The 10,741-nt window shown below is 43.0% G+C and overlaps 1 pseudogene; it reads right to left on the bottom strand.

Moving 5' to 3' along the window:
- Window positions 1-3,846: 3,846 nt before the first annotated feature.
- The window catches only part of LOC113837693, a 57,133-nt pseudogene continuing 50,238 nt past the window's right edge, over window positions 3,847-10,741 (bottom strand).

The following is a 10,741-nucleotide window of genomic DNA, read 5'->3' as shown; positions in this document are numbered from 1 at the left end:
TGGTTTCATTTGTAGTTTGAGCTTTATCAATGTTTCTTTTACAAATGTGGGTGGCTTTGTGTTTGGGGCATAGATGTTCAGGATTGAGACTTCAACTTAATGGCTTTTCCTGTGATGAGTATGAAATGCCCTTTTTCATCTCTTTTGGTTGATTTTACTTTGAAGTCTAATTTGTTAGATATTAGGATTGCTACACCATCTTGATTCTTGGGCCCATTTGATTGGAAAATCTTTTCCCAACCCTTTACTCTGAGGTAACACCTGTCTTTGAAATTGAGGTGTGTTTCTTTTATACAGCAGAAGGATGGATTCTGTCTTCTTATCCACTGTGTTAGCCTGTATATTTTTATAGGCAGGTTAAGACCATTGACATTGAGGGATATTAATGGCCATTGATTGTTGGTTCTTGTTTGTTTTGTATTTAGTGGTGGTGGTGTCATTGTGTGTGGATTTTGCCCTCCTGTTCCTTTTCATGTTTGGTAAAATTGGATTATCTATTGCTTATGTTTTTGCAAGTATAGTTATCTTCAATGGGTTTTAGTTTTCTTCCAGAACTTTCTGTAGTGCTGGATTTCTGGCTATGTAATTTTTAAGTCTGGTTTTGTCATGGAATATCTTGTTTTCTACATCCATGGTGATTGAAAGTTTTGCTGGGTACAGTAGTCTGGGTTGACATCCATGCTCCCTTAGTGTTTGTAGCATATCTATCCAGGATCTTCTGACTTTCAACCTTTCCATTGAGAATTCGGGTGTGATTCTGATAGGTCTGCCTTTATATGTTACTTGGCCTTTTTCCTTTGCTGCTCTTAATATTTTCTCTTTTTTCTGTAGGTTTGGTGTTTTGATTATTATGTCTGGAGGGGACTTCTTTTTGTGCTCCAGTCTGTTTGGTGTTCTGTAAGCTTCTTGTACTTTTATAGGCATATCCTTCTGTAGGTTGGGGAAGTTTTCTTCTATGATTTTGTTGAACATATTTTCTGTACCTTTGAGCTGTATTTCCTCACCTTCTATACCTATTATTGTTAGGTTCGGCGTTTTCACGGTGTCCCATATTTCCTGGATATTTTGTGTCAGGAATTTTTTGGGCTTGAGATTTTCTTTGGTCTATCACTGTATATCCTCTAGCAAGTCTTCAACAACTGAGATTCTTTCTTCCATCTCTTGTATTCTATTGATTATACTCACATCTTTAGTTCCTGTTCTTTTATCCAGGCTTTCTATTTCCAGCATCTCCTCATTCTGTGTTTCCTTATTGTTTGTATTTCAGTTTTCATCCCTTGATCTGTTTCGAGTGCTTCCTTCATATATTTAACATTGGTATGAAATTTAAAACTTAAATGTCCAAAACTTGAATATTGTTTGAAAGTCATGATAGTAATGTAACTTTGCTGCATTTAACAATAAAGACAAGTTTGTATTTAATTTGTAAATTCTTTTTCTTTCCTTCCTTCCTTTCTCTCTCTCTCCTTCCCTCTCCTCCTCTCTTTCTTTCTTTATTTCTTCCTTTCTTTTCCAGACATGGTATCATTATACACAAGCTTGACCCCTAACTCCTCTTATACCTTAAGATGGACTTATACCCTTTATCCTCCTGACCTCCTGACTGCAAGTTGAAACTAATGAATTTAAATGTATTGTAGTTTGTTTGCTAGAATTGAATCCAATCTTATTTACATGTTAAGCTAATGTCATCACAACTCATTTACACCCACAGCACCATTAAAATTAAAAAATATTTGTGTAGAATTTCATCATGTAAATAAAAATATTCAAAAGGATGTGTAAAGTTGTTATTTATTAGATGTTTCTCTTCATATAGTTATTTCTATGTCCCATTAGATTAAAAAAACAGAATTAGATGTCTCATTTTTTTCACATTTGTGATGTTAATATGAAATTATGGGGAATGAGTACTACAAAATAAAACTTGTATTTTCCTTTGAAAATAAAATTTGAGCTTCCAAATATGCAAGCTGCTCTTTTTATTTAGAAAAAAATTAAGTTGGTTGTCAGTCAATGACATGTTATCAAAGCTGACAAAGTGTAGTCAATTTAAGGAAAAAATACTAAAGTTAGTTAACCTTTCATTTATGGGTATATTATTGACTTCATACATACAAATCTATGTACATATGTATGTATGTGTGTATATGTGTCTATTCCATGATTATAATATAATATGCTTTCCAGCATTGAAATTATTCATGAAAACTACATCAATTTCAATGTAGTAAGTTATCTAACTATACTATAATTATCTCCTACTCTCATATCTAATATCTTAATTTTATTAGAGCATATTATACATTTAAATTAATCTTTGCATTTTTTATATATAAAATACAATTCATTGAAGCTTTTCTCCTTAATAATTATGTTAGCTATATCAAAGTACTATTTTTTTTTATGTAAAAGCAAGAGGTAAGTTTATTGTGGGACGTTTGCGCAAACGGGCCTCCTAGTCCGACAGGCAAAGGAAAGCCCTGTGCCTCCAAAGCAGGGTTCTTTTATAGGAGAAAACCATAGGCTTTTAGGAGTTAGGGTGGTGACTAGTGAAAGGTTCAGGCATTATGCTGATCGGCCTGCCCCTGTTACCTGGTGGAATCCACTCAGGCAATACCCTGGTCAGCCCAAGGTTCCATGGGAAAGAAGTCTGCATGCTGGTGCAGAGGACCCCTTTAAAAGATAGGCCCCTGCACCTTTACACTCTCTCTGCCCCTTTACTCTCTCTCTCTCTCTCTCTCTCTCTCTCTCTCTCTCTCTCTGTGCTCTCCCGTCTCTGTTTCCCTGCTCTGTCTCTCTATGGCGACCGGCCATGGCGGTCAGCCATTACCCTGTTCCTCTTCTTAGTCTACCCATTCTGCCTTATAATAAACTTATAGTCAATATGTCTGTCTCAGCAATTTCTCTTTTCTTCTTTTTAAACAAAACAATAACAACTAGAGTCACAAGTCCTTTGGAGGTCTCTTATCTTTGGGGCTGGATGGTCTCTAGACTCAGTGGGATAGTCTGTTCTTATCTTCCTGACCCCAGGGCAGGGTGGCCATCTGGGAATTCTTGGTATTTAGTTAGTTGTCTTGTGGCCTTGTAAGGGAGCTATTGCTGCCGGCTATGAAATTGCAGGGACTGGGGTCATTGTGACCTTGGTTAGATTTCTAAATCAGGTCACCCTGTTTTTAGTGTGGGAGGTTTTTCTAAGTCTCCTTATTTTATTTTTTGTTAATTTTTAAGTCCTTCATCTCCCCCCCCCCTTTTTTTTTTCTTTTAGGTAACCCATTCTTGGGTTACTAGTGGACAATTTTATCTTGTCCCCCATTTAAGGGAGTTCTTTTGATTTATCATTTCGACCAGGGAAAATGGGCAACGTATTTTTTCTCATTCTACTTCCTGCTGACTTTGGGGCATCGTTAGGGGTCTAAATAAAACTGAAATGTTAGTCAAAAGAAAAGGGGATTTAGGCAGTGGAGAAGCAACTGATTGGCAGACTGTTGAAGAGAAATGGGTGTCTGCATCAGCAGGACTGGTTTATATTCTCAGCATGTCTGGGGCTCACGGTCCTTAGGAGCAGGGTGTAGTCAGCAGCTGATACTCAGATGTGACCTTGAGTCCTAGAAAAAAACTTACAGATTTGGGTTAGAAGAAACCTTAGGGGACCTCAGTGCTTGGCACAGCATGGTACTGCTGAGTTAGGACGAGGGCTTGAGTGATGGATAACCTTCCACGTCTAAACTGTAGGAGCCTACTGAGGAGACAAGGGCTGAATGTCAGGAGTAAGAGGAATATGAACAGGAGTCCTACCAGGGTGGAAATTAGGGTAGTCAACCATGGAGTCCTATTGACCCATCCTTATTGAGCCTCGGCCTCCCTCTGTCTTTTAGCTAATCTTTCTCTGAGTTTTGCCATGGAGTCCCTAATTACTCCTGAGTGGTTTACAAAGAAGCAGCATTCCTCTCTGAGTGCAACACAGACTCCTCCTTCTTTTAGAAACAGTAGGTCTAGCCCTCTCCGGTTTTGGAGGGCCACCTCTGCCACGGAGGCCAGTGATTCTTCCAGCCTGGTTACTGACTTTTCTAATTCCTTTAAATCTGCCATCATGCCATTTTTGAGCTCACTGTACTGTTGTGGTCCTTGGACCAGGGCCGCAGTCCCTGTACCAACCCCGGCAGTGACCCCAATCCCTAACAGGACAGCTAAGGTTATGGACACTTGTTCCCGTTGATATCGGGTCTGATGAGAACCGTAAATGTCCTCCAGATATCCCACTGGTACAATACACGGGGCATCAGTTGGACCAGCACACAGAAATCTTTGGTTTGGTTGAGGGCTCCTGTATATATATACATGGGGTGATCCCAGTATTGCAGGCCCACCATAGGCCTGGACTAGGTATCAGGTAGGTGGGTTTTGTAGGCTGCAGGATGGTGTGGTTACAAAGGTCTTGGTGAGACTGGGGAACAGGTCCTAGGCAGGTACCCATTCCTGAGACTTGAGTAGGGGTTAGTTTATGGTGTGCTCCCCAATCACATTGAGATGAATCAGTGGTGCTATTAAATGTCCCTAGGGTGGCTATGCCCTCATAATGGGGGATGCAGAAACAAGGCATAGCCAGCAAGGGTTAGTCATATCTGGCCTGGTTTGGTTAAGGGCAGAGAAGGCTCCCCTGACCAGATTAAAAATTTGCTGCCCAGTAGATGGAATATTTTCTTCCTGGTAGGCAGTGTCGAGAGAGGGTCTGGTGGCAGTTGGAACGGGGATAATGACTGGAGCAGGAGCTCTGGGTTGGGGGAGCTTTGGAGTTCCCAGGTTTCTAAGGACTGGGTTGGGCTCTATCGCCCGTCGTGGGTAGGGCTCTTTATCAGCAACTGGACCTTGAATATGACTCCTCTCTCTGCTCCTTTCATGTGCCATCTTAAACCCCAAGTTTTCCCGGTTAGCCAGGCCACATAGGCTATGTCCCCTCAGTCAGTGAAGCTCATTTTCAGAGGGAGGCAAAGGGCTACTTTGCAAGTCTGCTCCCAATCCCCAAAACTGTGGGGACTACATTGGGGGGAGTTGCAAGTAGTTCCGCTTCACAGTTATCAGATCCCAGGAGGAGCTGAGTTTCCAATAAGCATCCAAGGTAGTTTTGAAACCCCATTTAGCACAGAAATATTCATTATTACCTCCACACCCTGAGCCCCGGGGATGCCCCTCCCAGGGACACACATAGAAATCAAATCTGGCCAGCTCGAACTGAGTCATCTTATTGCTGCAGCCAAATTGGCCGTTTCCTCTACCCATGCTGGCTGTCATCTCATCTGCCCCTATAGTCGGGATATCCCAGGTTTCTAGACCTGAGGCTAGGTGTCAAAAATCGGGGTGATTGTAGGCCACTAGTGTTAGACCACCGAAAACTCAAGTATCCGGGGTCTCAGGCCAGGTTCGCGGTCACCCCAATCACCAGGTGGATTCGAGAGCTTGCTGCAAACTGCACGAGGCTTTATTGTAATTTAACGAGCTAACCCCATGTTAGCTCGGGTCTTTCACCCACCCGCCATGGTGGATAGCTAGAAAAGACGGCTCCTTGGGTCTCCCAAAAGATCTTATAGGGCAGCGTAAGGGGAGTGTCTAGGGGTATGCACAGGTTTACGCACAGGCTTATGCACAGGCTCACGATTGGTGTGCTTCCAAGCTTGAAGGGCTTGCCCTGTGTTGATTGGTCAACTGGTTGTTATGGCCCATAGGCCCTCCCAGGGTGGTTGCTATGCTCTTACGTCATTGTCGTGCGCTTGTCCGTAAAGCACACCCAGGGTCGTAAAGCATAGTGCCACCAGGTAACTTCTGATTGACTCCCTGTCACAAGACAGGCATCTGACTTTCTAGTGTCTAGGTCAAGGTCATAGAAGCACATGTTCGACCATTATGGCTGCCAAAAGGGAAGCCAGTTCCTTCATTAGGTGGCTGGAGGCTAGTGACTGACCATACGACTTCCTCCGTCTGGGAAATCAACTGCCAGGTTAGCTTCTGGGGGGCATGTGGGGCTCCTTTAACTAGAGCAGAGAAATGGAAAAGCATTGAGCATAGTGAAATAATCAAACATTGAGTAAAAGTCTTATCTTGAGCGGGTTTTGAATGCTCTGTAGCTACCATTCCGGGGTCTCATTCGTTGCCCAATTCTCGCTGGTGTTAGCCTTCTTGGCATGCGAGGCGTGGACCCAAGCTGCAATGCCATTCACCTTGAGTGCCGTGGGGGTGATCAGAAATACAGTATAGGGGCCCTTCCAGCGAGGCTCAAGGGTCTTAGACTGGTGGCATCTGATGTATACAGAGTCTCCAATCTGGAATGGGTAAGGTAATGGGTAATGGGTTTCTGGACTGGTACCCTGCAGCCAATAGTTTCCAGATCTGGTTTTGAATAATCTGGAGTGCATGTATTCAGGCCTGGAGGGACAGGGAGTCAATGGAATGGTTAGGATCCGTGGGGAGCACATCCATAATGGGTGGGCTTCCTTTGGACAAAATCTCATAAGATGTAAGCCCATGCACCAAGGGGGTATTTCGAACCCGAAACAGGGCCATGGGCAGGAACTGCACCCAGTCTTTAGCACCAGTTTCTAGGGCTAATTTGGTCAGGGTCTCTTTAATTGTTCTGTTTGCCTGTTCTACCTGACCTGAACTTTGGGGTCTGTATGCACAATGTAATTTCCAATTGATCCCCATGTTGTGGCCACCAGCTGACTTACCTGGGAGACAAAGGTAGGTCTGTTATCAGACCCTGTTACCGTAGGCTGCCATGTTGATGTCCCAAATCTGTTGGTCTGATCAAGGGAAAGACTTCATCTATTTCATTGGAGAGCTGGGTGGGTCTGCCATCTGGCCCCTGGACGTTCTTCCGGGCCTCTAGGAGTACCCGTTGTCTCTCCTCGGTTGTGAGGAGGGTCTGCAGGAGCTGCTGGAAGTCATCCCATGTGGGCTGTTGGGTGATGAGGCTAGATTCAATAAGACCTGTCAAGGCCTGGGGTCCTGCGAAAAAGGGGGGTTATGTGTCTTCCAATTATAAAGGTCCACTGAGAAGGGTCAGTATTGGTAGTACCCCTCCCCCATTGACCAGAGGGGAAAGGCCTGGGAGATCCCGGAGCTGTCAGGCCCCTCCAGTGTCCTGTCTCTGCAAGATCACAGTAGGGTGGACAGTGGTGATGGTTCCCCGGGGCTTCCCGTAGTAGAGCTCGGCCGTGAGGGCCTCTGGTCAGGTGCTGGGAGCTGGGGTGCTGCCTGCTCAGCATTAGGGTAAGTAGAAGGGGGTGCAGGAGGAGGAGATCATCCTGTATATTAGGCAAGATGGCGGGGGCTTGGGCCTAGGGTTGGGAGATCGGGGCTCTGTCAAGGGGAACAGGGAAGAAATCGAAGGGGGGGCAGGAGTAGGGATGAGTGGAACAGGCCAAGGCAGAGGTGTCAGGCGGGGGCTGAAGGAGGGCATGGGAGGAAGGGGCAGAATCACCCTATGTTGTCACCCAGGTAGGAGGATCATGGCTCAGGCTCTCCCAGGTGACAACATAGGGTGTTTCCACCAAGAAGCACCATGAAGAAAGTGAAAGCTAGGTGGGAGATGGAAGATGGAGGAAGCCAATCAGCAGGTTTGGGGAGGATTGTCGGGGAAGACTTCTGACAGTGCTGAGTAGGGGGAGCCACTGATCTGGTTTCCAAGGACAGAATGACAGCACATTAGGGTAAGGTGTTAATTGGCTTTATCTTGGGTTCTAGCAGCCTTCACATATTAACAATAGTGTGTTCATGGGCTGGAGAGATGGCTCATACTGCTCTTGCAAAGACATTTGGGTCCCAGCACCCCCATTAGGTGACTCACTACCACCTGTAACTCTAGCTCCAGGGGATCCAATGTCTCTGAATTTTCTGACACATTACCCACATACATACATGTGGTGTTTTTAAAAATTAAGATAAAATCTAAAAAAAATTAGTAGAGTGTTCTGGAAGCTGGAAATGCACCTGTGGAGAACAGGTTTCCAAAGTATGACCTGAAGATTCTCTGGATTTCTTCAGTGTCCATTGTTATATCCCCCTTTTCGTTTCTGATTTTGTTAAGTAGCATTCTCTCTTTCTGCCTTTTGGTTAGTTTGGCTAGAGGTTTGTCTATCTTGTTGATCTTCTCAAAGAATCAACTCTTTGGTTCATTGATTCTATGTAATGTTTTCCTAGTTTCTACTTTATTGATTGCAGCTCTCAGGTTGATTATTTCCTGGAGTCTAGTCCTCCTTGGTGAGTTTGCTTCTGTTTGCTTTAATGCTTTCAGTTTTTTTGTCAATTCTCTAATGTGACTTTCCTCCAGTGTCTTCATGTGGGCACAAAGTGCTATGAACTTTCCTCTTAGCACTGCTTTCAGAGAGTCCCATAAGTTTGGGTATGTTGTGTCTATATTCTCATTAAATTCTAGGAAGTCTTTAATTTCCTTTTTTTATTTCTTCATCAACCCAGAAATGGTGCAATTGGGTGTTATTCATTTTCCAAGAGTTTGTAGGTTTTCTGCCATTCGTATTGCTGCTGAATTCTAGCTTTAATGCATGGTGATCTGATAAGATACAGGGGGTTATTTCTATTCTTTTATAACTATGGAGGTTTGCTTTGCTGCCTACTATGTGGTCAATTTTAGAGAAGGTGCCATGTGGTGCTGAGAAGAAGGTATATTCTTTTGAGTTTGGATGGAATATTTTATAGATATCCGTTAACACCAGTTGGGTCATAACTTCTTTCAGATCCTTTGTTTCTTTGTTAAGTTTCTGTCTGGTGGTCCTGTCTAGTGGCAAAAGTCTCCTACTATAAGTGTGTGTGGTTTTCTGTGTGGTTTGAGCTTTAGTAATGTTTCTTTTACAAATGTGAGTGCCTCTGTATTTGGGGCATAGATGGTACAGGATTGTGACTTCAGCTTGATGGACTTTTCCTGTGATGAGTATGAAGTGCCCTTCTTCATCTCTTTGGATTGATTTTAGTTTAAAGTCTAATTTGTTAGATATTAGGATTGCTACACCAGCTTGTTTCTTGAGCCCATTTGATTGGAAAAACTTTTCCCATCCTTTTACTCTGAGGTATCTCCTGTCTTTGAAGTTGAGGTGTGTTTCTTGTAAACAGCAGAAGAATGGATTCTTTCTTCGTATCCATTCTGTTAGCCTATATCTTTTTATGGGTAAGTTAAGACCATTGATATTTAGGGATATTTATGTCCATTGTTCATTGGTTCTTGTTTGTTTTGGATTTATTGTTGGTGGTGACATTGTGTGTGGATTTCGCCCTCCTGCTTTTTTTGTGTTTGGTAAAATCAGATTACCTATTACCTGTGTTTTTGTGAGTATAGTTATGTTCGTTGGTTTGGAGTTTTCCTTCCAGAACCTTCTGTAGTGCTGGATTTGTGGATATGTATTGTTTAAATCTGTTTTTGTCATGGAATATCTTGTTTTCTCCATCTATAGTGATTGAAAGTTTTGCTGGGTGCAGTAGTCTGGGTTGACATCCATGCTCCCTTAGTGCTTGTATGGTATCTATCCAAGACCTTCTGGCTTTCAGATTTTCCATTGAGAATTTGGGTGTGATTCTGATTGGTTTGCGTTTATATGTTACTTGGCCTTTTTCCTTTGCTGCTCTTAATATTTTCTCTTTTTTATGTAGGTTTGGTGTTTTGATTAATATGTCTGGAGGGGACTTCTTTTTGTGCTCCAGTCTGTTTGGTGTTCTGTAAGCTTCTTGTACTTCATGGGCATATCCTTCTGTAGGTTGTGGAAGTTTTCTTCTATGATTTTGTTGAATATTCTTTCTGTACCTTTGAGCAGTGTTTCTTTACCTTCTTCCATACCTATTATTCTTAGGTTTGGTCTTTTCACGGTGTCCCATACTTCCTGGATATTTTGTGTTAGGGATTTGTTGTGACTTGAGGTTTTCTTTGGTTGATGGATGTATATCCTCTAGTGAGTCTTCAATAGCTGAGATTCTCTCTTGCATCTCATGGATTCTTTTAGTTATACTCAAGTCTTTAGTTCCTGATCATTTGTCCAGTCTTTCCATTTCCAGTATCACCTCATTCTGTGTTTTCTTTATTGTGTCTATTTCAGCTTTCATTCTTTGAACTGTTTCAAGAGCTTCCTTCACTTGTTTGGTTGTTTTTTCTTGGGTTTCTTTAGATTCTTTAAGAGATTTGTTTATTTCTTGAATTTTTTGTTGTGTCTGTTCCTCCATTTTGTGTAATTTTTTACTTGCTTTTTTTTCTATTTCTTTAAGGGATTTTCGTGTTTCCTCTTTAAAGGTCTCTATCATCTTGCTGAGATAATTTTTCAGGTCCATCTCTTCTTCATGCACTGTTTTGGGCTTTTCAGATCTTGCTGGAGTGGAGTACCTAGATTCTGGTGGTGTTATACTGGTCTTTCTGTTGTTGAGTGAGTTCTTATTCTGTCTTCTTCCCATATCTTCTTCCAGTGAGTGTAGGAGGGGTCTCTCTATCTCCTCTTGTTAACCAGTGGTGTGTGTGTGTCAGGAATTCAATGTGCGCCGCTCTGGATCCTCTTGCCTCTCCTGATAGTCTCCTCACTCTGAAGGAGTTTGGCCTTGGTAGGGGGTCAGGTGTGTGGGGGGGTATGGGAAGGAAGAGTGGGGTGTTTCCAGGCTCAGGGAGTTCCTCACTGCCTGGGCAGGTCTACCCCAAGCAGGAGCAGGGCCGGGGAGATCGTGGTGGATGGGGCTTTGTAGGGGAGTTGGGTAA

Source organism: Cricetulus griseus, chromosome X (genome assembly GCF_003668045.3).
Source record: "Cricetulus griseus strain 17A/GY chromosome X, alternate assembly CriGri-PICRH-1.0, whole genome shotgun sequence".
NCBI classification, from domain to species: Eukaryota; Metazoa; Chordata; class Mammalia; order Rodentia; family Cricetidae; genus Cricetulus; species Cricetulus griseus.
The sequence above is the reverse complement of the archived record's forward strand: the minus strand, read 5'-3'. Positions and strand labels throughout refer to the sequence as shown.